Raw genomic sequence first — 21,836 nt, 5'->3', positions numbered from 1 at the left:
AGCAATGTAGAAATAAGGGTATGTTAGATGGGGCATCGCAGTATGGTGGTTGGGGAAGGGAGCTATTCAAAAAGTTTTTCTAAAGAGGTGACATTTGATTGAATCCAGAGTGACATGAAGAAGCTGGCCATGAAAAGATCTGGGAAAGAGACATCTGACAACTTGGAGCATGATTCCTTAGCTTGGAGTTTCGAGAGTCAAAAAAAGAAGGTGCATTGTCAAAAAAGGATTTTGGTGTTGGGGAAGCACTAGAAAAATCACCTGAAAGGTAGACAATGAATGTTTAACACTTAGCATTTTGCAGGCCACTGTTGGAAGCTCAGGTTTTATTCCAAATGCAACTAAGGTCTTACTGTGAGGGTCAATTATGAGAAGAGATTTTTTTTTAAAGATTTATTTATTTTATTACAAAGCCAGGTATACAAAAAGGAGGAGAGATCTTCCGTCCGATGATTCACTCCCCAAGTGAGCCGCTACGGGCCGGTGTGCACTGATCTGAAGCCGGGAACCAGGAACCTCTTCCGGGTCTCCCATGCAGAGTCCCAAAGCATTGGGCCGTCCTCAACTGCTTTCCCAGGCTACAAGCAGGGAGCTGGATGGGAAGTAGAGCTGCCGGGATTAGAACCGGCGCCCATATGGGATCCTGGTGCATTCAAGGAGAGCACTTTAGCCGCTAGGCCATGCCACCGGGCCCAATTATGAGGAGAGATTTTTAACATAAGGGTTTGCCCTTAAAGGGACTAATAGGAAGGTGAGTTAGGAGGCATCACAATGGTCCAGACAATGGGTAGGCACACTAGCTATGAAGTGGTAGGACTAGGGAGTTATTTTCAAGAGAGAATCACAGGGCTGATGATAGATAATTCATGGGCAAGGGTATTCAGAGGGTGAGAACTGAGCTGCACATATGGCAGATGGTGGTATCACAATGTAAATGGTAAGGGTAGGAATGCACAAGTGTATTGGAAGGGGCTAAGATCAACAGTTTGATTTTGAAACAAAGGAGTTTTAGGTTTGTATTAGATGTCTAAATAGAGATTTTCATTAGGTGCAGTCAGGATTAAGAATAATCTTACCATGTGTATTCAGTTATAAATCAGTCTGACTTTGGGGCCATAAAAAGCCAAATCACTGCTGAATCTTGAGCAGTCACGATTCCAAGCCTGATGTTCCTGTGTCGTGAATGAAATCCTCTGGAGTGTCAACTCTGCTAGTACATCATTAACTCTCGTTCCCAGATCTATTTCTCACTCCTCCTTCAAAGCATCTAATTTGGATGACTATTCAGAAAGTCTCTTGCTTAATCAGAAATGTTGGGTCCCCACCTAACAGCTGGGGTTGGATCCTGGGTCAGCAGCTGACCATCTCTTGCTGTAGGACTCCTAAGGGAAAGCCTGTGGAGCAGGAGGCTGGCCTGGGATGGACTCATTACTGAGTATCAGAAACAAGGGACTCCCTGCCGCTGACACCCCAATAGCCATGCACACTGGAAAGCAGAATGGAAAAATTATACTCATAGATTATCTCAAAAAAACTGAATAGCTTATGATATTGACCAGTTTGGTTACAGAAAATTCATCTCTGAAGCAAAGCATGAAACTGGAAACTGAAAGCAAGGAAAACTCATTAAAGAAAAACGTGAAGCCTGCGACCCTCAGGTATTCTAATAAGCCTCCTGACTCCCTAAGTCAGCTCCCCTTTCTTGCATCAGTTTACTTTGTTCAGGACAGCCCTGGTGCCTGGATTTGAGTTTTTCAAGTAATTGCTGATGAGCCAATTGCATTCTCCCTTGTTATGTCAGACTCTACTTCTCAGTGACAGAAAAGAAAAATGAGCAATTCTTTGATTCCCCTCCAGGAGCAGACTCTGTATACACTATTGAATTTTCAGTGGCTGATACACAACATCTCTCTTTCTGCACTGGAGGTCTGAGATGGCTCAGAGGCAGACATGGAAGAATCTCAAAAAAAAGTACCTTCAGCACAAACAAAAAAGCTCATTGGGAGAGCTTGACTTAGTTCAAGTTACTTACTGGTGACAGGTACAACTGAAACACAGCACACTCCTCCTTGGAGACCAACACTGTCAGGCTTTCCTCACAATGAAAAAGAAATGAAGTACCATCTCTACTAAACATCTTCTCTACTAAAGAACCAAGGTTGGGCCGAGCAACTCTAACCCATCTCCTCCCACAGTCATCCATCCACACACTCCACCCTCTCTTGAGACAAGAGGCATAGGGCAGAGGGGGCCAAGGTGTTAATCTAATCAAGGATCCTCTACACCAAGAAAATCATCAAGGGTGGGAATTATAAAGGCCTTTTCCAAAATGATAGAATGAATAGAGTGAAAAGCTCAATTTATATTGGTACAAAAATAATTTTAAAATTCATCCACAGTCTTTCTTCATAATACTCTTTTTCCTTGAACTTTTGGACCACCTCTCATATGCATGAATTTCAAAATGTCTTGTACAGATGAAAATTATCTTTTCATTTCCTTTTCCATGAGCATTTGAAAGAACTCTCATATGTGTTTCCCCTTCATCATGCCATATTCAGCAAGAAGCTGAAAGAAGTTGACTCTCAATCCCCTCCCCAAGAAAATGGCACTTAGGGCTGAATTTCAAGCATCAGCGGAGCTCCCAGTACACAGGTTTGGGCAGTTGCCTCCTCCTCTGGAATAAAGTTGGCTTGTCCTTGTCTGAGCTCATCTCCCTGTCGTGTAAATCAATACATGTCATCGATCTCAAAAAGCACTCAGGAGGCATCAGGAGACATAAGTGATCAAGAAGCCTGATCATTTTTTCTCAAAAACCCTCAACAGGTCTCAATGTCTATGATTTGAAGCCCAAACTCTCCAGCTGCTGCAACACAGAATATTCTCCCCTTGTCATCTTCGTACACATCTATGTCCCAGGTGGGTTGTACCTGGAAATCAGTTCTCTCAATTAGAGATTCCATTTTTCACAAGGCTATTTTCTAGTAACAGGAAAAGTTATGTGAGAAACATTGATTAAAAGAAAACTACTTGCCCTCCATTTCCTGTATCTTCCTTCCCATTACCAGAGCACAGATGTGGTAAAGCTAAGCCAGATCCAACCATGCAGGCAATATATGTAAGTTGAGAGCAATGGCAATATGATGGATGGAATACGGATCTCCAAATGACTTTGTAGAGCAATGGCAACTACCTCCCTGAAATATTTACCAGTGTGGACTATTCTTTAAAGATGTATTCATAGGGAGGGTGTGGCCTAGCCTGGCTGCTTCAGAGCTGCTCGGGCCATCTTGGCTCCTGCCTGGAGGGCTTGGAGGGCTTGGAGGGCTGGGTGTGCAGACAGGATGCCTCTCCCTGACCAGCCACCTCTGGTCTGGGGGCAGGGGCGTTGCCTAGCCTGACTGCTTCAGAGCAGCTCGGACCATCTTGGCTCGGGTGAACAGTATGCCCATTGGGCGCCGAGCTCCACCCACTGGCCACCTGCCAACGAACTCTGGGAACTTGGGGGTGACAAACTACTGCCTAGGGATATCCATGGATAAGGCCACCATACGTGTAGGTAAGGAATGAATCCTGAGGGACACCCAACAACAGGGCTACTATACTTGTCAGTAAGCAATGGGACTAAGGCCTGGTGGTTTGCAGGGGAGAGACTACAAGATCTGTATGGGCCAGACTGATTCACTAGCCCACATGGGAGTCCTGAGATGGGCTTGTTAGCACAGAGCATTGCTGACTGCCACACACTAGTCTAAATGAGAGCTGTGGCTGAGGGTCCTGTCTAGCATATCTAGATCCCAGTACACTCACAGGTACTGGGGCTGAGAGTAGGCTGGGCAGGTCCGAGTTGCAGATCTGCATGCGCATCCTAAAACAGGGTGTGGAGTGGGCCGGACTGCAACATCCCAGCTCATACAAAGGCCAAGATGAGGGGCAAGCTATGCTGGGCAAGGGCCAAACACCTGCTGGTACGTGTGAGATCTGGATCTGGGAGTGGGTCGAGTGGGGGAACATGGGAAACTCCACTAGGGGGTCACAGCTCCCACTCGTGAGCATGTGGTCCAGACCTAGGGGTCAGGCAAATTGAACAAGGTAGCCCCATCTGTTGGCAAGTATGAGGGTTGGTTTTGGAAGGGGGCAGACCACGCAGGGCCGAGCAAACCTTACCCGATGGCAAGTGCAGAAACCAGGCTAGAATACAGGTCGTGCAGGGCTGGGTTTCACACCTACTGGTTTACATGAGCCAGAGATGGGAGCAGACTGAACAGGTCCAGGCTGCAGCACCCAACAGCAAGAGTTGGGACTGGGGACTGGCTAGGTCAGGCTAGGCTGCAGCATCCAAACGCAAAGGCTAAGACAGATGTGGGAGGGGTAGTGCCTTGCAGGTCAGGTCAGAGATCTATGGGTAGGAACAGGCCGGGTTGGGGAGCTAAGGGGAAGCCCTGGCTGGGGTGTGATTCCCATTGGTGAGCGTGAGGACCAGGGTAGTAGCTGCAGTCTGACCTGGATATGGCTGCAGGATCCTTGGCATAGGTGTGGGCTGAGTCTGGCATGTGCCACTGGGTTAGACTCCAGTACCCAGTGGTGCTCATGAGAACCAGTGTGAGTATAGGACAGGGTAGGCTAGATCTCTGCCCCTGCTGAGCAATGTGTGAGCTGATTAGGTGAAGGCTGGTCAGAAAAGGCTACTGTTTCTGTGGGACAAGAAGTGGGCTAAATAGGGCTGACCCATGGACCTACCGGTTTGCACGAGATCTGGCATTAGGAGAAATCCTGATGGAGGAGCTTGGGTAACTCCTCTGTTGGGATACACTCCCTGCAGTTGAGTGCAAGAACCAAGATAGGGAACAGCCCAGACCAGGCCAAAATACAGTACTTAACAGCATACATTTGGCACTGGTTAGGGGCAAGCCAGGCTGGATCAGTTCATATCACCCATTGGCAAATCCGAGAGCCGGAAAGGAAGGTGGCCCATGCCGGGTTGGGTGCAATACCAGCCAGTCCACATTAGGGCCGGGATTGGGAACTGGCAGGGTTGGGCTAGACTGTAGCCCCCACCAGCGTGAGCTGGAACTGGGGGTGGGCTGGGCCTGGCCAGGCTGAACTACCCACTGGCAAATGCCAAGGTGAGGCAGGCTGTGCCAGACTGGACCGCAGCACCCAACCAGCACATGTGAAACCCGGGGATGGGGGAATGGGAACGGACCCAGTGGTGAGGGCTGCAGGGGACCCCCCCCTACTGGGCCACTACTCCCATTGGTGAGCATGAGAGCTCTGATGGGGGCAGACTAGGCTGGGCAGGACCACAACCTCTGATGGCTACTAGTGAGCTGGATAAGGGAAATGCCAGGCTGGGCTGACTGTAACTTTTGATACATGCATAAGCCAGAGTGGATGTGGGTGTGTGTTGGGCTTTGCCACAGCATCAGCTTGCAGATGCTGGCAAGGGGGCAAAGACTGTCAGACACAGACATAGCTAGACAGATGGTGGCACCCGCTGGCACCTGTGTTGACTGGATAGTGGGGCTGATTGGGATGAACTGGGTTTCAATGCTGATTGACATGTACAAGAGCCTTATGGGATATGGGATAGACAAGACAAGTCAACTATACTAGTCAGCTATACAAGCTAGCAAGCGCAGGAGCCAGGGCAGGGGGCAGACCTGGTGGGGGCTGCAGCTCCCACTTGTACACATGAAGGCCGAGTATGTGGTAGGCAGGATTGGGATGGACTCCAACCCATTGGTCTGTGTAAAACACGGGGCTGAAGACAGAACTGACCCAATAATTGCAACCAGAGTGTGTGCAGGCTGATTTGGGTGATGGACTGTGCTGGACCATATATTGGTAAAACACACACAAGAATCAAGAATCAGGTCTGGGATGGCTTCAGATGAAGTTTCTTTGGCAATTCCCTACCTATTGAATCTCTGGACTCAGCACCCCATCCATGGAGAGAATTGCAGGTTCCATGATCTGACCGTGGAGTGTATGTGTCAGAGCTGAAACTCCTCAGTGGCTCAGATGGAACAGGGAACAGCATATCCAAATGCACATGGAAGGTATGACAGTACATTGCAGCTTCCAGAGGACAACTGGTACCATGGCAGAGGACAGAACAAATTGATCAACTACTCCAACCAAGCTTTGGCACTGAATATCTGGGCAGATGAAGATTCTATGGTGGACTGTGTCAGCCAGTGGATTCTGGAGATATTTCATCACGATTGGAGTGGCGGGATCAATAGCAATTCAGGACTGTTGAACTATCAAAACCTCTTGAGAACTTCATGGCATTGCAAATTTCTATTTTTCTTCCTGTTGTTAATTTTATATTGTGGCTTTTCATTTAAGGGGATGTATGGTAACTGTGTAATTGATTATCATATCCAGATGTGAGGATACAATGCAGTGCGTGTCTCTACTTCCAGATCAAAGATGAACTACCAATGAAACTGTTAACTATATCTTCACAATAGGATGACACTGTCCATGTCCACAATGAGGGACATATGACTGTTTATGAAGAACTATACTATAGTATTAAAATAAGGGAACTCAGTGGTGGGGAGGGAACTTCTGGTGGGGGTAGAGGAAACCCCAAGGCCTATGGAACTGTATCATAAACTGGTAATAGTAATAATAAAAAGAACATTTGAGAGAAAAAAGATGTATTCATTTGGGCCCAGCACAGTAGCCTAGAGGCTAAAGTCCCCACCTTGCACACACAGGGATCTCATATGGAAGACGGTTCTAATCCTGGCGGTTCCGCTTCCCATCCAGCTCCCTGCTTGTGGCCTGGGAAAGCAGTCAAGGACGGCCCAAAGCCTTGAGACCCTGTACCCACATGGGAGACTCGGAAGAAGCCCCTGGTTCCTGGCTTCAGGTTGGTCTAGCTTCGGCTGTTGCAGCCACTTGGGGAGTGAATCAACAGAAGGAAGATCTTCCTTTCTGTCTCTCCACCTCTCTTTATATCTAAGTTTCCAGTCAAAAATAAAATAAATCTTTTTTCAAAAAGATGTATTCATCTATTTGAAAGACAGAGTTATGGAGAGAGGGAGAGACAGATTGAGAAAAGGCAATGTCTGTCTCCCAGTTCATTCCCCAGAGGCCCATAGCAATCAGGACCTGCGCGGGCTGAAGCCAGGAACCTGGAGCTTATTCTAAGCTCCCATATGGATGCCAGGAGCCCAACCACTTGCTGCTTTTCTCAGGCCATTGGCAGGGAGCAAGATTAGAAGTGAAGCAGTTGAGACTTGAATCAGGAGCCATATTGAAGGAAATGATTTAACCCACTATGCCACAAACGAGATCCCAATTAGAGGGTTACATGATTAAGAACATCATCTTCTACCTTGATTTCTGTGAATGTAATCAAACCAAGATAAACAAGCCGTGACTTCTGTTCATAGTCATCCTATTTCCCTTTGTAGCCCAACATGGAGCCTACAAATAGCTGATACCTAACATGAAATAAGTCTGTGGAAGACTATGACTTAACTCTAGGTAGTGACTATCAGAAATCATGTAAGTAATTTTCCTGCTTGGGTTGGATATTTGGATTGTCAGAATGTTTGCTTCACTCATTCAATCATTAACAAAAATCTGTCAAGTTCAACTGAATTGGAGGTTGGGTAAATCATGGATGGCTTTATTACAAGCCTTGTCCTCAAGGAGCTTAAAATTTAGTACAAAAATTAGTTACCGTAATGTTGTAAGTACTTACCCAGCTCTGTAGAAAGTATGTCATCGAAGCAGAAATTGGAATGGAAAATTGGCACAGGATTAAGTCACCATCTGTGACATCTACATTTCATATGGGAATGTCTGTTGTGAGCCCTAGCTTTGCTCTGGATTCCAACTTCCTGACAGCACACACCAAGGGAGACACAGGTCCCTGTCACCCACGTGAGAGACCCATTTTGAGTTCCAGGCTCTTAGCTTTGGCATGACCCACTCCTAGCTTTTGTGGGCATTTGGGATGTGAACCAGTAGAAAAAACATCTCTCTCCCTCACCCCTCTCTTGTTCCTCACCCACCTCTCTCTCTCACACTTTTTCTCTGCTTTTCAAACAAATGAAAACATTCCTAAAGATGGACTGATTTATGAGGTGTGGGAAGAAGTCAGTCTAAGAGGAGATGACCTCCTATCTAATTTCTGAAAGACAGGATAGCATTGTCTCCTGTACAGAGAAGAGGAAGCATTCTATTAGGCTGGGGTTGTGTTTACAAAGGGACACTAGTATGAAAAAGTAACAGTGTTCAAGTATGCCCAAACTTATTCATAAAGTTGGAGCAGAATGTGGAAGGAAGGAGAGCAGTAGCAGAAGATCGAAGACACTGGAGACATTGGGAGAAGCTTCATATTTTTTGCTGAGCAGACTGAACTTTATCCTGGAAGTTTCCCCAAGTGCAGCCTAGGGTCCAACTATAAGTGAATAGTTTTAATAAGTAAGTCATTTTTGCAATAACTTTAGTAGATGATGAAGAATCTTGCATAGACCTGCAATTTGAAAGACCACTGTGGATTTTTTAGTATCCAAAAATACTAGGCCAAGTTACTCAGATCAATCCCTCAGGTGAAATAAAAAAAAATAACAGATAGAACTATAGAATCAGAAACACTGAGGAGCTGAAACGACAGGAGACAGAAACGTAGAGATCTTCCACCCACTTAGAAGTTGTACCAGAAGATGGGTGATCTTTCTGTGCCTCTGTCTCTCAACCCTCAAATGAACAACAACAGTAAATAAAATAAGTTTAAAGGAGAGTGGAGAGGGAAGAGAACAAGGAAGGAAAAGTACCAATTTGTAGGTATTTGTGACCAGGGTACGGTCCTTACACAGACTTGTTCTAAGAAGTCTTTCCCGTGAGGCAGAGGTTATCAAACCTTGAACTTGCTGTGAGGCATTTCTACTGCTGGGATATCTCAGGCGGCCCCTCCATCCTATCCTTCAATAAACCCTCACCAGGTTTTCAAGAACAATGACCAGCAAGCAGTCAGAGATTACCAGGCACACATATAACATAAAACAGCAATGACAGAATCAACAACCACCAGAAATCAAGACCACAGAAACAGACTGACAGAGATTTCAGATAATAGAAGCATCAGACATTAGAATCACAGTAAAATACCATGACTATCATATTTAAAGAAATAAATGGCAAACAGGAAAGTGTTCACAAAAAAATGCAAAAGCAAGCTTCCAAAATGGGAAAATACCACAGTCAAGAAAGTACAGTGACTTACTGGACATATTTGCTGCATCAGAAAAGAACAAGAATGAACTGGAAGAAATTGTGGACATCCTCTGGGTCAAAGGCAATGTCATATTCTGGGACTCCAGGGCCAAATCATTCCCAATTCTGTCAGTCGCATTTTGCACATTTCCATGTGGTGAGCTCTCTTTTATAGGGCTTAAGTAGATAACAATTACCTCTCCTTTACACAGAGGCTGTCATCTTAGAAACGCTTAATGAGGTACCTGAATGCATTCACGTTTTTGCTCAACAGTTCAAAGAATGCTACGATTCACTCCTCTATCAAGTAGACATTCAGTCTCCACATCCAATCCAGAACTCTTAAAGTGGAAATTTGCCATCTCTAACAGGTAGAATTATCAGGAGCCGCTTGATTAATGCCCAGTACTTCGATTTGATACTGTTTTCCCTTTTGGTTGAGAACTAACATTCCTTTGTCAGTCCATATCACCCACATCCTGTGCCTGGGGCATTGCAGGCTATGGAAGTCAACAGCTATGCTTCCACCACCATAAGGTAAGTAGGCAGGTAGGTATACACACCTGCAGGGAAACATATCAGATGTTTCATAAGTGAAGTCATAGTAAGGGTCCCTTTGCCCTTTGTAAATCTAGACCAAATTGCTCATCTTTGGAGAGGGCCTCCACCCTTGAGTGCTGCCATAGAAACTAAGTACTGGAGGCTTCAGTAGCTCCTCAGGTGTTTAATATTACCCACAGACACCTGCAATCCAGAAGCACTGACAACGCAAAATGTTTGTTACCCAGGAACTGAAGATGTGTCTTACAGGAGCAGATCTATTTTTCTTTTGAAGGATGTCCACCTGAAACTTTCCAGGAAAGACATCAGCCAGCCATGGAAACTGCTCAAGAAGACCACAAACGACACATGTCATGCATGAAATCACAGGGCAAACTGACTTGGGAAGGCACTTGCTTCTGCCCCTCAGAGAAGTGGCATGACCTGAGGCAGAAGAGGGCACGAGAGGACCCTTGGATCACCTTTGATTCTCTTTCTGCTGTGTTCGTAAATCCTTCTGCTCAGATGGCTGAGATTTCAGAATGACTTTCCCAAAACAAAGAGCTCTATTTCCAACTCTGTCTCTGACAAAGAGAGAACAAAGGACAAGATTAATAAAAGCGGAGTTGGGGCAGGAGGGAAGAGGGCAAGGTCTCTGAAGAGGAATGCAGACCCAGGCATCTTTCATAGAAACTCAGCTGTCCAGATGATTAAAATCCTAGCTATGTTACCATAGTATTCAGATCTGGAAGAAAAATGAATAGTTTTGTTCCAACATTTTTGCAGTCCAGGTTAGGAATCAAGATACAGCAATGTGGATGAATGATGATGCCTGGAACTCCATCAGGGTCTTCCACATGAGTGGCAGTGGCAAAATAGCTAGGATACATCAAAAACTAAAACTAGACCAGGAACCCAGGACCCTGACTTTACCTGATGCCTCACTGGCTCTTCGCCCTGCCCCAAATTCCCAGCACCCATCAGTCAGCAAGTGCTACTTAGCCCTGTTTTCCTGGTCTTTCTCTTGCCAGTGCTATCTCATATGCATTAGCCATTATGACCTTGATCCACAACAAAAGATGAAGAAAATCAGATCCTATGCTAAGCCTATAGCAAATGCACCATTAGTCCTGACAACAACCAGTAAACTGCATTACAACTCAGAGTTTACAGGTGAAGGAACAGAAATGAGACTGAGAGGCAACACACAGCTGATAAATGGTAGGACAAAAACGCAATCCCTCATTTGTCTGATTGCAGATCCATACACATAACCTCAATCATTACACTATTTCCAGAGAATATTCCCATGGCCTCTAACCGGGATCCATAATGTTCGTTTTCTTCCTGTTTCAATCCATCCAGTACTCTGAAGTCAGACTAATCTTTCTATTTATTTAAAAGGAAGAGAGATAGCTTCTATTCACTGGTTTACCTCACAAAAGGCAGCAACAACTGATTCTGAGATGGGTCAAATCAAGGAACCTGGAACTCCATCAGGGTCTTCCACATGAGTGGCAGGGGCCCAAATATTTGGGCCATCTTCTACTTGGCTAATTGATACTTGGCTAATTTGCTTTCCAAAGCATATTAGCAGGGAGTTGGGTCCGAAGTGAAGCAGCTGGTATGCAAACTGGCATTTTGATATGAGATGTTGGCATTGCAAATGGTAACTTAACACGTGTACCATAATGCTAGTCTCTAAACTTGCATTTAATCAAATCACGACCTTCCTCGAAAGCCAACCGCCTATCTTTTCATTTGAGTTTCTACAATCAGCTCCAACTGACAACATACAGTACAGGTTGGTCTCCACTCCATACTTGATATTCTGTGGATGCAGTTCCATATACATCATTTCTCTCTCCTAGCATGTCTTCCTCCAGGTCTTGCCTTCCTTCTCAAATTCCCAGCAATCTTTCCTTTATTACCTCAACACTAATCACATGCCTACAAATTCCTCAGCATTTATTGCACAGAAACTATTTAGCTCAGGAACAAACTGGCTTGACTTGAACCCTGTCTCCCCCACTTACTAGCTGTATGAATTTAGACAAGTCTCTCAACCCATCTGTGCTTCTGTTTCCCAAAACATTGAGTAAGAGATACTATCTCTCCAACTTGGGAGACTGTTCAGAAGACCAAATTAGTTAATACATATAATATTTTTGGAACAGCATAATAGCTCAGTGAACATAGGCTAGTCGGAACAGTAGTAGTGGGTATTGAGCTTTCAGCTGGTTGCTAGGATACAAAGATACAGAAATCATAGTCAATCTCTTCTTTCACATTTCAGTGAGTCCTGCAGGCATGTCACAGAATAATCTTAGTCAATCCAGTGATCCAAGGAGATCCATCCAAAAGGCAGACAGGGATTTCTGGAAGAAGAGAGAGACACAAAGCATCTGGAACAGGGTGAGATTCTATACTGATAAAAAGTGTCACCTCAAAAGGAAAGAAGTAGAGGAATTCTTCCTGGTGACACCTGAATGCTTGTGTCATCCAGGGGAACAGCTCCTAACAGGTCCATCACAGTGAAGAAGCTGAACTTTCTCCCGGAGTTACCAGACCTTATGGAACACAATAGAAACAGAAAAGACTGCTCAGATTTGGGATTGCTGTGTGCAACCTTCTAACTCGAACTAATGTCCATGACCATCTGCAGTATGTGCATGGTGTCTCCACGATGGTAGGAGACCACCAAGTACGTGGGAGCTCAAAGCAATTCCATTCTGTGGAAATGAATGACTGCTACCTGACCATATCTCCAAGGACATTCACAGTCAAACATCTCAGAGGAAGAGATTGCGACACAGACCCTAAAGCACAGGCAAAGGGGGCCCTCCCTCACCAAGAGTGGCAGTTGCAGCAATGATCTCTCTCAGGTGAAACTTGCACACACACAGGAAGACCCAAGGCTGATGGCAGCTCTTCCGAAAGTGATTGTGGAAATGGGTATTAATGTCTTCCTCAGGAGAAACACTGTGAAGTTCTAATGAGAGGTTAAATGGAATAGTCACTCCTTGGTTACTTTGGCCACGTTTCACAGATACCTGCCTCTACCCCCACACCACTGGATACTGGGAAGAATCCACAAAGACTGACTGCCCACAACACCCAGGAGCACCAGAGCCGCCCTGTGTGCTCAGGATGGCGTGTACTTCCAAGTCTATCTGGGCTCCTGAGACTTATCTACCCACATGCTGTTTCCACTGCTTGGTTCTTACCTGCTCTTTGCTTTTAATTGATGCCTTCAAATATCCCTGTGTGCCCATGGGGAACCGAGGCTTATGCTATCAATTCAAAGAATCAAGGCTTCAAAGGAAAGGGATCTCATGCATGTCCTCCAGCCCACTCCCACGTTCCTGCTAGTTATTTGTGTAAGTTCTTCACAGGCAGAAAAGCACAGGCCTCACCTGCATTTCTGTATGGTTCATCAAGGGTCTCCTTAAAGCTTCCTTTACCCTCTACTCTCACTGCCTTTTCTTTTGGAGACTTGCCAGACAAGTGAAGGCATGCAGCTTTTCATCCTAACTCAAAGGGGATGTGATTGGTCATGCCTACCCAGGAACCCGGGCAAGTCATGATTACCAAGATCATCCTGAGATTTAGGCAGAAAGAAAGGCAGTGAGGGCACCAAGTTATGAGTCCTAAACAGCTTCTGGATACTTGGGAAACAGCCACAAGCTGTCCCTGGACCACAGAGCTGCATTTCCTTCCTTTCTTTCTAAGTTAAACCCGGTCAAATGCAATCCAGCTGCAGGCACACTTCTGTCGAACAAAGTGGCTATTTCCCAAGCTCCAGCTGGCGGCATACTCATTTGGACACGATTGAACTGAGGTCTAAGACCCTAAGACAGTGTCTTGGCCCCGACTATCCTCTACTTCTTATTCTGCATCCCCTTCTTCCATCGTTTCTTCCCCCTTCCTTCTCAGCTCGCTCTTTCTAGTGCCTAGCCTTTGTTAAGCTCACTTTTTCTGCTTCATTTTCTAGATAACTTTTCACCTTTTCCTATCTTCACTAAATTGGCTCTCATTCTTTTCTCTTTGGCCCCTTGTTTCCTCCCCATTTCCTCTTCTCTCCCTCCACCTTTCTTCGGTCTTCTTGCCTCTTCTCAGTCTTGCTGCAGAGGAGCTACAACTCCAAAGCTAGAATGATATTCAGAACTGTTGCAACAGGTGCCACATGGCCATTAACACTGGAAGTTGAGCTGCAGCAAGACCCACCGGATCCTTAGCTTTGCCTCTCTGACAGGCTGTGGGCAGGTCTACAAATGTGCAGAGTTTGCAAGAGAGAACCTTTCCAAAGTTCACAGGAATGGCTAATTTCTAAACTATACAAAAGTATTTCTGTCTTTTAATCATCAGTGTGGCTATGCAAGAGTCTACCAGATTAAGAACAAGGAAAGTAAGCCCTGAAATCTGAGAATTGTGTTGGTTGGACTTGGTGTTGCTACAACACCAAGTGCTCACAGTGCTAGCTGGGCCTTATTAAACATACATGGGGGCCCGGCAGCGTGGCCTAGCGGCTAAAGTGCTTGCCTTGAAAGCCCCGGGATCCCATATGGGCGCCGGTTCTAATCCCGGCAGCTCTACTTCCCATCCAGCTTCCTGCTTGTGGCCTGGGAAAGCAGTGGAGGACGGCCCGAAGCTTTGGGACACTGCACCTGCGTGGGAGACCCGGAAGAGGTTCCTGGTTCCCGGCTTCGGATCGGCGCACACCGGCCCGCTGCGGCTCACTTGGGGAGTGAAACATCGGATGGAAGATCTTCCTCTCTGTCTCTCCTCTCTGTCTATCCGGCTTTCCAATAATAATAAATCTTTAAAAACAACATACATGGGTCCATGAAATCAGGGTGGACATTTGGCCCAGCAGTTAGGACATCTATGAAGATGCCCACATACCAGGGTTCAATCTCTGGCTCCCGATTCCAGCTCCCTGTTAATGGAGACCTTGAGCAACAGCAGGTGACGGTTGAAGCAGTTGTTCTCTGTTACCCATGTTAGAGACCCAGATTGCACAGCTGAGTTCCTGCCTCCCTTTTTTTTTATTTTAAATCAAAAACCTTTTAAATTCTTAAAAAATTTTTTATTTTATTTTAGGTGATATTAACATAGTTGATCAGAGTGGGATGGATCAAGGATTACGGAAAAATGAGTGTGATCATTGCTTCCAAATTTTCTATTTCTCCTTCCTGTTTCCGGAACAGTTGGGGTGGATAAGGGCAGAAGCCATAAACAACCTCCCAACCGCCCAGTACCCAGGGTTGGGGAATGGCCACCCGATATCAACCCTGGTTCCCAAAGTGGTGCACACTCCAAAGGTTCTGCTTAAGTGGTTTCGATAGTTCTGAAATGTTGTCAATCTCACTGATCCAAGGATAAGGGAACCCTTTCAAGGTCCATTAGCTGACACAGTCGACCTCAGAGTCTTCATTCACCCAGATATTTGCTGTCATCGTTTGGCTGGGGTAGGTGTCCAAGCTGTTCTGTCCTCCTTCCTTTGGAATGGTATAGCTGCCCCCTAAAGGGCTCAATGGGCTGTCATAGCCTCCATGTGGATCTGGGCCAGCTGTCTACTACCCTGCCTTTTTTTTTGAAGAGGACCAGTTCTCGCAGGTTGGTCAAGGCTCCAAGCCAGTCAACCCGGGCCCCACTGAACCCACACCCACAGGGCTCACAGGCCTGGCATGCAGGTGGACCCAAGTACCTTACTCAGGTGACTGAGGCTCCACCAGACCCCCTGTCCTGGCTCCCTTCTTTGCTTACTCTATCCCCAGCCACTGCCACTGCAGGCATTTGGACAGCAAATCAGTAGATTTCTTTCTCTCTCTCTCTTTCTCTGTCTCTTTCTCTCTCTCTCTCTCTCTTTCTCTCTCTCTCTCTTTCTCTCTTTCTGTTTCTCTCACCCCCCACACAGATAAATAGAAACTTAAATTTTCTTTTAATTCACGAAATGCCAATATCAGAGCAGGCCACTCTAAGCCTATGATAAATCAGAACGAAACAGGAGCACTCTATAATTGTGCCTAAACATGGGCAAAATGCAAATTTTGTCCAAGGCACAAAAACGACTAAATATCTCCTTCCTGCACTGAAGAGCAACTGCTGATCCCTTTACTGAGACTCCCAGTGCCCCGTGGTATATGTTCTCTCTCAACCCAACAAGTAACAGTTTGTTCAGCAACAGGCTTGTCTCAAGCAGACTCTGCTTGAGACAGAGGCTGGAGGCTGTTGATAAGCTATGAATTCATGCCTTGCCAGAAGCCTGTGAGAAGGAGCTCTGGCAAGGAAGACTTGCGTCTCATATGAGCACTGCTACTTCAGTTTCCCACCTTGTCTCCCTCCCCAAATCTACATGCAGAAAATTCCCAAGAGGGAAGCATGACAAAGAGGGCCATCTCTGGTGACAAGAGCAACGTTGTGACCTCTAGATATAGCAGGTGAAATTCGGCCTCTTACCTGAAACCCTATTATAAAGAAACAGTGAGGAAAGCATGGTCTTTGGCCCAGATTCTTTGCCTGCATGAAGATGCAAGGTTGCTGTCCAAGTGGCACAGATCTCTGCATGTTCTAGAGAATTCTAGAATATCCATACTCTGATTTTTTTTATTTCCCTGCCACCACCCTCCGCCAATGCCTCTCCAGAGCTGATTTACCTTCCCACAGAGTCAGATCACAGGCACAAGAAAAAGAAACACAAAACTGGTGAAAACCATGGTCCTTCTTCCTCCCTGTGGTTAAGCCGTCAGCTTGGTTCAGGAACTCTAGAAGGCATTATTTCCTCTTTCATGATTACTTTTCATTAACTGGGATAGCTTAGAACAAGCAGAACACTTAGCAAGGCATCCAGGCTGATGTCAGGAGCCAGGACCAACACCTCCCTCTCAGAGCACAAGCTGACCTTGATGGGCAGCAGGTGTCCAGGAGCCCGATCGGCTGCCTGGGATGCCCAACTTTGTGTCACCATGAGTCTTCTTGAGCAGCAGTTTTTTTTTCCTGTGCTTTCAGTTGCATGAAATATCCTGCTTAAGAAGGAAGCATGATTTAGACAAAATATTGGCCACACTCTAAAATCTAGCATTGCTCCTAAATTATTCAAGATGTTGTTAAAAGACATAAACATGCACAAACAGATCAGTCCAAGACATCAGACATATACCCTGCAGTGGTGAGACAATTAGGTGAGGAACATTCGGCATAGAACACTGACAATTATTTCTCCCACTGAGGGGTATCAGAAAGCTGGCAGAAATTGCATATGCTCTCCTATGACTGACCCACAAGGTAGGTGCCACTGGGTGTAAGTAAACAGAATAACAAAGCCTAATGGAATCACAGAACAAATACAAAGGGAACCGCCATCTCCAAAACAAAATCATGATTATCTCCATGGGTGAGTTTATCATTGATGAGAAAGGAGGGATCGCTGCTGTCTGACTCAAAGTTTGTTTGGTGGCAGGATGAGCCCCTGGGAACACCAGGATGACTTTGTGTCCCCCCAGCTCCTCAGCCACCTGTTTGTGTTGCTATTGAATCCAACAGAACAAAGCAGCTGGCAGGTGTTGGAATGAAATCTTGAATGCTAAAGAGGCACAGATCTATGCTCATTAAAAAGACATATTAACTGGGGGCAACTGAGCTGCTACTGCAAATGCCTAATTTCCAGGAGCTTTGTAAGTGTTTGTCATTTGAGTAACATTGTGGTGTGGACAGCTTTCTTCCCCAAGATACTTTCTGTATTTGGACTCCAACCCCTGGTCTCAAGAGCACTTTCCTGGCTGGGTTGCCCACAAGAACCACCAGGGAACTGCAGCTGACAAGAATGCATTGAGGTTTCAAACAACCAGAGATGATTTTGAATGAGCTCACAGCAAAGATATGATCATGAAATTCTTCATTTAAAAAGCCTCCTAGGCTGCAGCACCCACGAGCACACCCACGAATAGAGTGTGGGGTAACCCAGGCTGCAACATCCACCAGCTCATCCATAGGCCAGAAAGGAGGGGGCAGACTACTCTGGGTAAGGGCCTGGTACCCGATGGCATGTGTGAGATCTGGGTCTAGGAGTGGACCTGGTGGGGGAACTTGGGAAACTCCCACGGTGGGCTATAGCTCACTGGTAAACATGTGATTTAGGCCTGGGTATTGGTCAGGCTAGGCAAGGTAGCTCCACTCATCAGCAAGTGCATGGGTTGGTTCTGGAGGGCAGCAGACTAGGCAGGTCAGGCTAACCTTACTCCACTGGCAGGTGCAGGAGCCAGGCTGGAAAGCAGATCATGCCAAGGCTATCACACCTACCAGTTTGCATGAACCAGGGATGGGAGAAGACTGGGCAGGCTAGGCTGCCAGCGAAAGCTGGGACTCAGGGTGGGCTGGGATAGGTCAGGCCTTAGAATTTGATAGCAAAGGCCAAGATGGGGATGGGCTATGCTGAGTTGGGTCAGAACAACCACTGACATATGCAAGATCTATGGCTGAGAACAGGCCTGATTAGAGAACTAAGGAGATATCCTGGCCGGCTTGTGGTTCCCACTGGTGAGCATGAGAACTGGAATAGAAGTGGTCATCTGGGCTGAACATGACTGCAGGGTCTCTCAACATGGGTGTGGACTGGGTCTGGGGTTAGCCAGACTGGGCTAGGATCTAGTACCCCCTGTAGCTCATGAGAGCAAGGGTGGGTAGGACAGGCTGGGCTAGGTCTTGGCTCCCACTGAACCACCAAAGAAGTATGTCTAGGTGTGGACCAGTTTGTGACTGGGCTGTAACACCCAACAGTAAGAACTAGAATGGGTGTAGCCCAGTGGGGCAAGGCCACTGTTCCTGCCATGACAGGAGGTGGATTAAGTTAGTCTGGGCCAAGAATTGGGAGATCTACCACTGGGAGGAGAACTGATAGAGGAGCTTGGGACCAAGCCAGATCACAGTACCCACCAGCACATGTGAGTCAAATCGGGGCAGGCCAGGCAGGGTCAGTTCATAACACCCACTAGCAGATTTGAAAAGCAGAAAGAGGTGCAGGACAGGCCAGGTCAGGCCACAATACCAGTCAGTTCACCTTAGGAAAAGGACTGGGGGATGACTGGGCTTGGCTAGGGTGCAACAACCACCAGCATAAACTGGAACTGAGTGCAGACCGGGCCAGGTCAGACTGCAGTACCTGCCAACAAATGCCAGGGTGAGGTGGGATATGCCAGGACAGGCTGCAGCACTCACCAGTACACGAGAGATCCAGTGGGGGTGGGTGTGAGCCTGATGGGGGGATAGCACAGCCTCCCCAGCTGGGCCACTTCTCCCACTGATGAGTGTGAGGACTGGGACTGGGAGCCCACCAGGCCAGGCAGGGCTACAACACCTGATGACCCGCAAGTGTTTTGGGTTGGGGGTGAATCAGGCTGGGCTAACCAACTGGGCCAGGCTTGAGGCAGAGTAAGTGTAGGTTGGTTGTGCTTTGCCACAGCATCAACTGACAAATGCTGGGACTGGAGGCAAATCTTGTCAAGCTAAACTGTAAAAGCATTTGGAGACTGTAAGAGTTGGAACTGAGAGGGGGCCAATAGGGAAACAGTGGGTACCTCTCTGATGGACTGCAACTCCCACTAGTGAACATGAGAATCAGGGATAGGGGAGGGCCTGGCTAGACCTGCGGTGGTACCCACCAACATGAGTGTGGGATGGATAGTAGGATCAGTTGGATCAAACTAGGCTCTAGTGCCCATTGATGTGTACAAGAGCTGAATTGAATGTGGAGCAGACTGGATCAGTCTTCTGCACATATTGGCAAGCAAGCACAGGAACCAGGGCTGGGGGCAGGTCTGGTGGAAGGTTGTGGGAATTGTCCCAACTAGGCAACAGTGTCTGCTGGTATACATAAGGGCCGAGTCTGTAATGGGCTGGGTTGGTCTAGGCCCCTGGATCCATTGATTTGCATAAAAGATGGGGCTGGAAACAGAAATGACAAAGCCATTGTAGCTACTAGTGTGTGTATAGGCTGATGCAGGTGATGGACTGAGTTAGACCCTGCACTGGTAAGCACACACAAGAATTAAGCCTGGGATCACCTCAGATGAAGTTTCTGTGGGGATCACCTCAACTGAATCCCTGGTCTCAGAACTCCCACCATGGGGAGAATTGCAGGATCTGTGGACTGACCATAGAATGCATATGTCAGAACTGGGCCTCTTCATGGCTAAGACAGAGCAGTAGATGGCATACACAGATGCACATGGAGGATATGGCAGTCCATTCGGTCCTTCAGAGGACATCTGGTACTACAGCATAGGTATGAGGACAGAACAAATTGCTCAACTATCCCCAGCCATCATTGACAGCAAATAACTGGCAAATGGAGACTCTAAGATGGAGTCTCTATGTCAGCCAATGAACCCTGGAAGGATTTCCTCATCCTTGGATCAGCCAGATCAATAGCACTTCAGAACTATCGAAACCACTTACGCAGAACTCTCAAAGCATGCTACACATCAGGGACCCTGGGATGATATCAGGTGGTCATTCCCCATCCCTGAGTACTGAGGCAGTTGGGAGGCTGGGTGTGACTTCTCCCCTTATCTCCAACCTTCCCCCAGACACAGGAGAAAGAAAAAGAAAATGTGAAAACAATGATTTCACCCACTTTCCCCTAATCCTCGACACTCCCTACCCTAATCAACTATGTAAACATCATCAAAATATCCAATGGCCTTGTAATTAAGGTCCTCGCCTTGAACACACCAGGATTCCATATAGGCACTGGTTCTAATCCTAGCAGCTCCGCTTCCCATCCAGCTCCCTGCCTCTGGCCTGGGAAAGCAGTTAAGGACAACCCAAATCCTTGGGACCCTGCACCCACGTGGGAGACCCGGTAGAAGCTCCTGGCTTCTGGCTTCAGATCAGTTCAGCTGTGGCCTTGGCGGCTGCTTGGGAAGTAAATCATCAGATGAGAGATCTTCCTCTCTGTCTCTCCTCCTCTCTGTATATCTGCCTTTCAATTAAAAAAAAAAAAAACAAGGAACACACCTGAGACTTAGCTCCACTCAGAAAGCTACTCTTTTTTACCAAACACAGACAATTGGAAGTCCCTTCCCCAGGTCAGAGCAGCAGAAAATACAGAGACAGAAACCAGGGACAATGGGACTAAGCCTTGGGAAAAGAGAGCTTTCTACCAACTACAATCAGCAAGGAGCAGGTGTTTATGTTGAGCATACTGAGGGACACACACCTCTCTGAAAATGCCATTAATGTATATTTAGGCTATTATTCAATGGCAAATGTCAGCAGGGGCAGAAGGACATGGAAAATTCTCTGCAGATACTTGCAAGGAATACAAAGCTGTTTCAGGCAAGACCCTGACGGGTCAGCAGGATGAGAAGGATGTAGGAAAAGGTGGCTGCATAGGGAAGTGCTGAGACCACCCCTGGGTACCATGTTGCTAAGAGCTTCTGCAGGAGGTCAGAAAGTAGAAATCAATTGCAGGAGGAAAAAAAGAAAATGAGCTAAAATCCAGTCATTTGGTTTGTGTAACCATATGACATAGATATCACTGGGGCCCAGCACAACAAAGAAGAAATGCGGAGGAAGCAAGGAAAGATAAGCTTTTGCTTAATACACCCATTATTTGTTTTCCTGTCCTGAGCATGCAAGGAGAGCTAGCACTCGGTGGTTGTCTTTCCTTGCTGTCTGCTAAGGAGGCGCCGGAAGCTATGTGAGTTTTAAACTGGAAGATTTTTCTCTGCTTTAATGTATATTTTCCCATGAAAGCTCCTATTGTTGCATGTGTATTTTCATTCTATCTGTGTTGCTTCATGAGAGATATTCATCATGCGCAGGCCAGGCAGTTAATTGTCCATGAGGAGCAAGGGTGGGAGGACGTCAGAGAAAGATCCGTACACATGGTCAAGAGCAAAAGAACGGCCCCTCCCTCTTATCAGTCCCTTTCTTGATAGGGCATAGTGTCCTAATTGAATCTACAAATAGGGGCAGTGTAGCATGCAGAAAGCTTTCAAGGGTTTCATGGCATCTCCACACGGACTTCAAACCAGCATGATGGCTCCTTC

General features: G+C 46.6%; 1 long non-coding RNA gene across 1 annotated transcript in view; it reads right to left on the bottom strand.

Annotated features, from left to right (window-relative positions):
* Window positions 1-16,630: 16,630 nt before the first annotated feature.
* The window catches only part of LOC131481091 (uncharacterized), a 66,081-nt gene continuing 60,875 nt past the window's right edge, over window positions 16,631-21,836 (bottom strand). The window contains exon 3 of the long non-coding RNA XR_009246026.1: window positions 16,631-16,808. This is a non-coding gene — a long non-coding RNA (uncharacterized LOC131481091). The remainder of the gene's footprint in view (window positions 16,809-21,836) is intronic.

Source organism: Ochotona princeps, chromosome 9, assembly GCF_030435755.1.
Source record: "Ochotona princeps isolate mOchPri1 chromosome 9, mOchPri1.hap1, whole genome shotgun sequence".
In the NCBI taxonomy this organism is placed as follows: domain Eukaryota; kingdom Metazoa; phylum Chordata; class Mammalia; order Lagomorpha; family Ochotonidae; genus Ochotona; species Ochotona princeps.
This window is presented reverse-complemented; position numbering and strand designations above follow the sequence as displayed.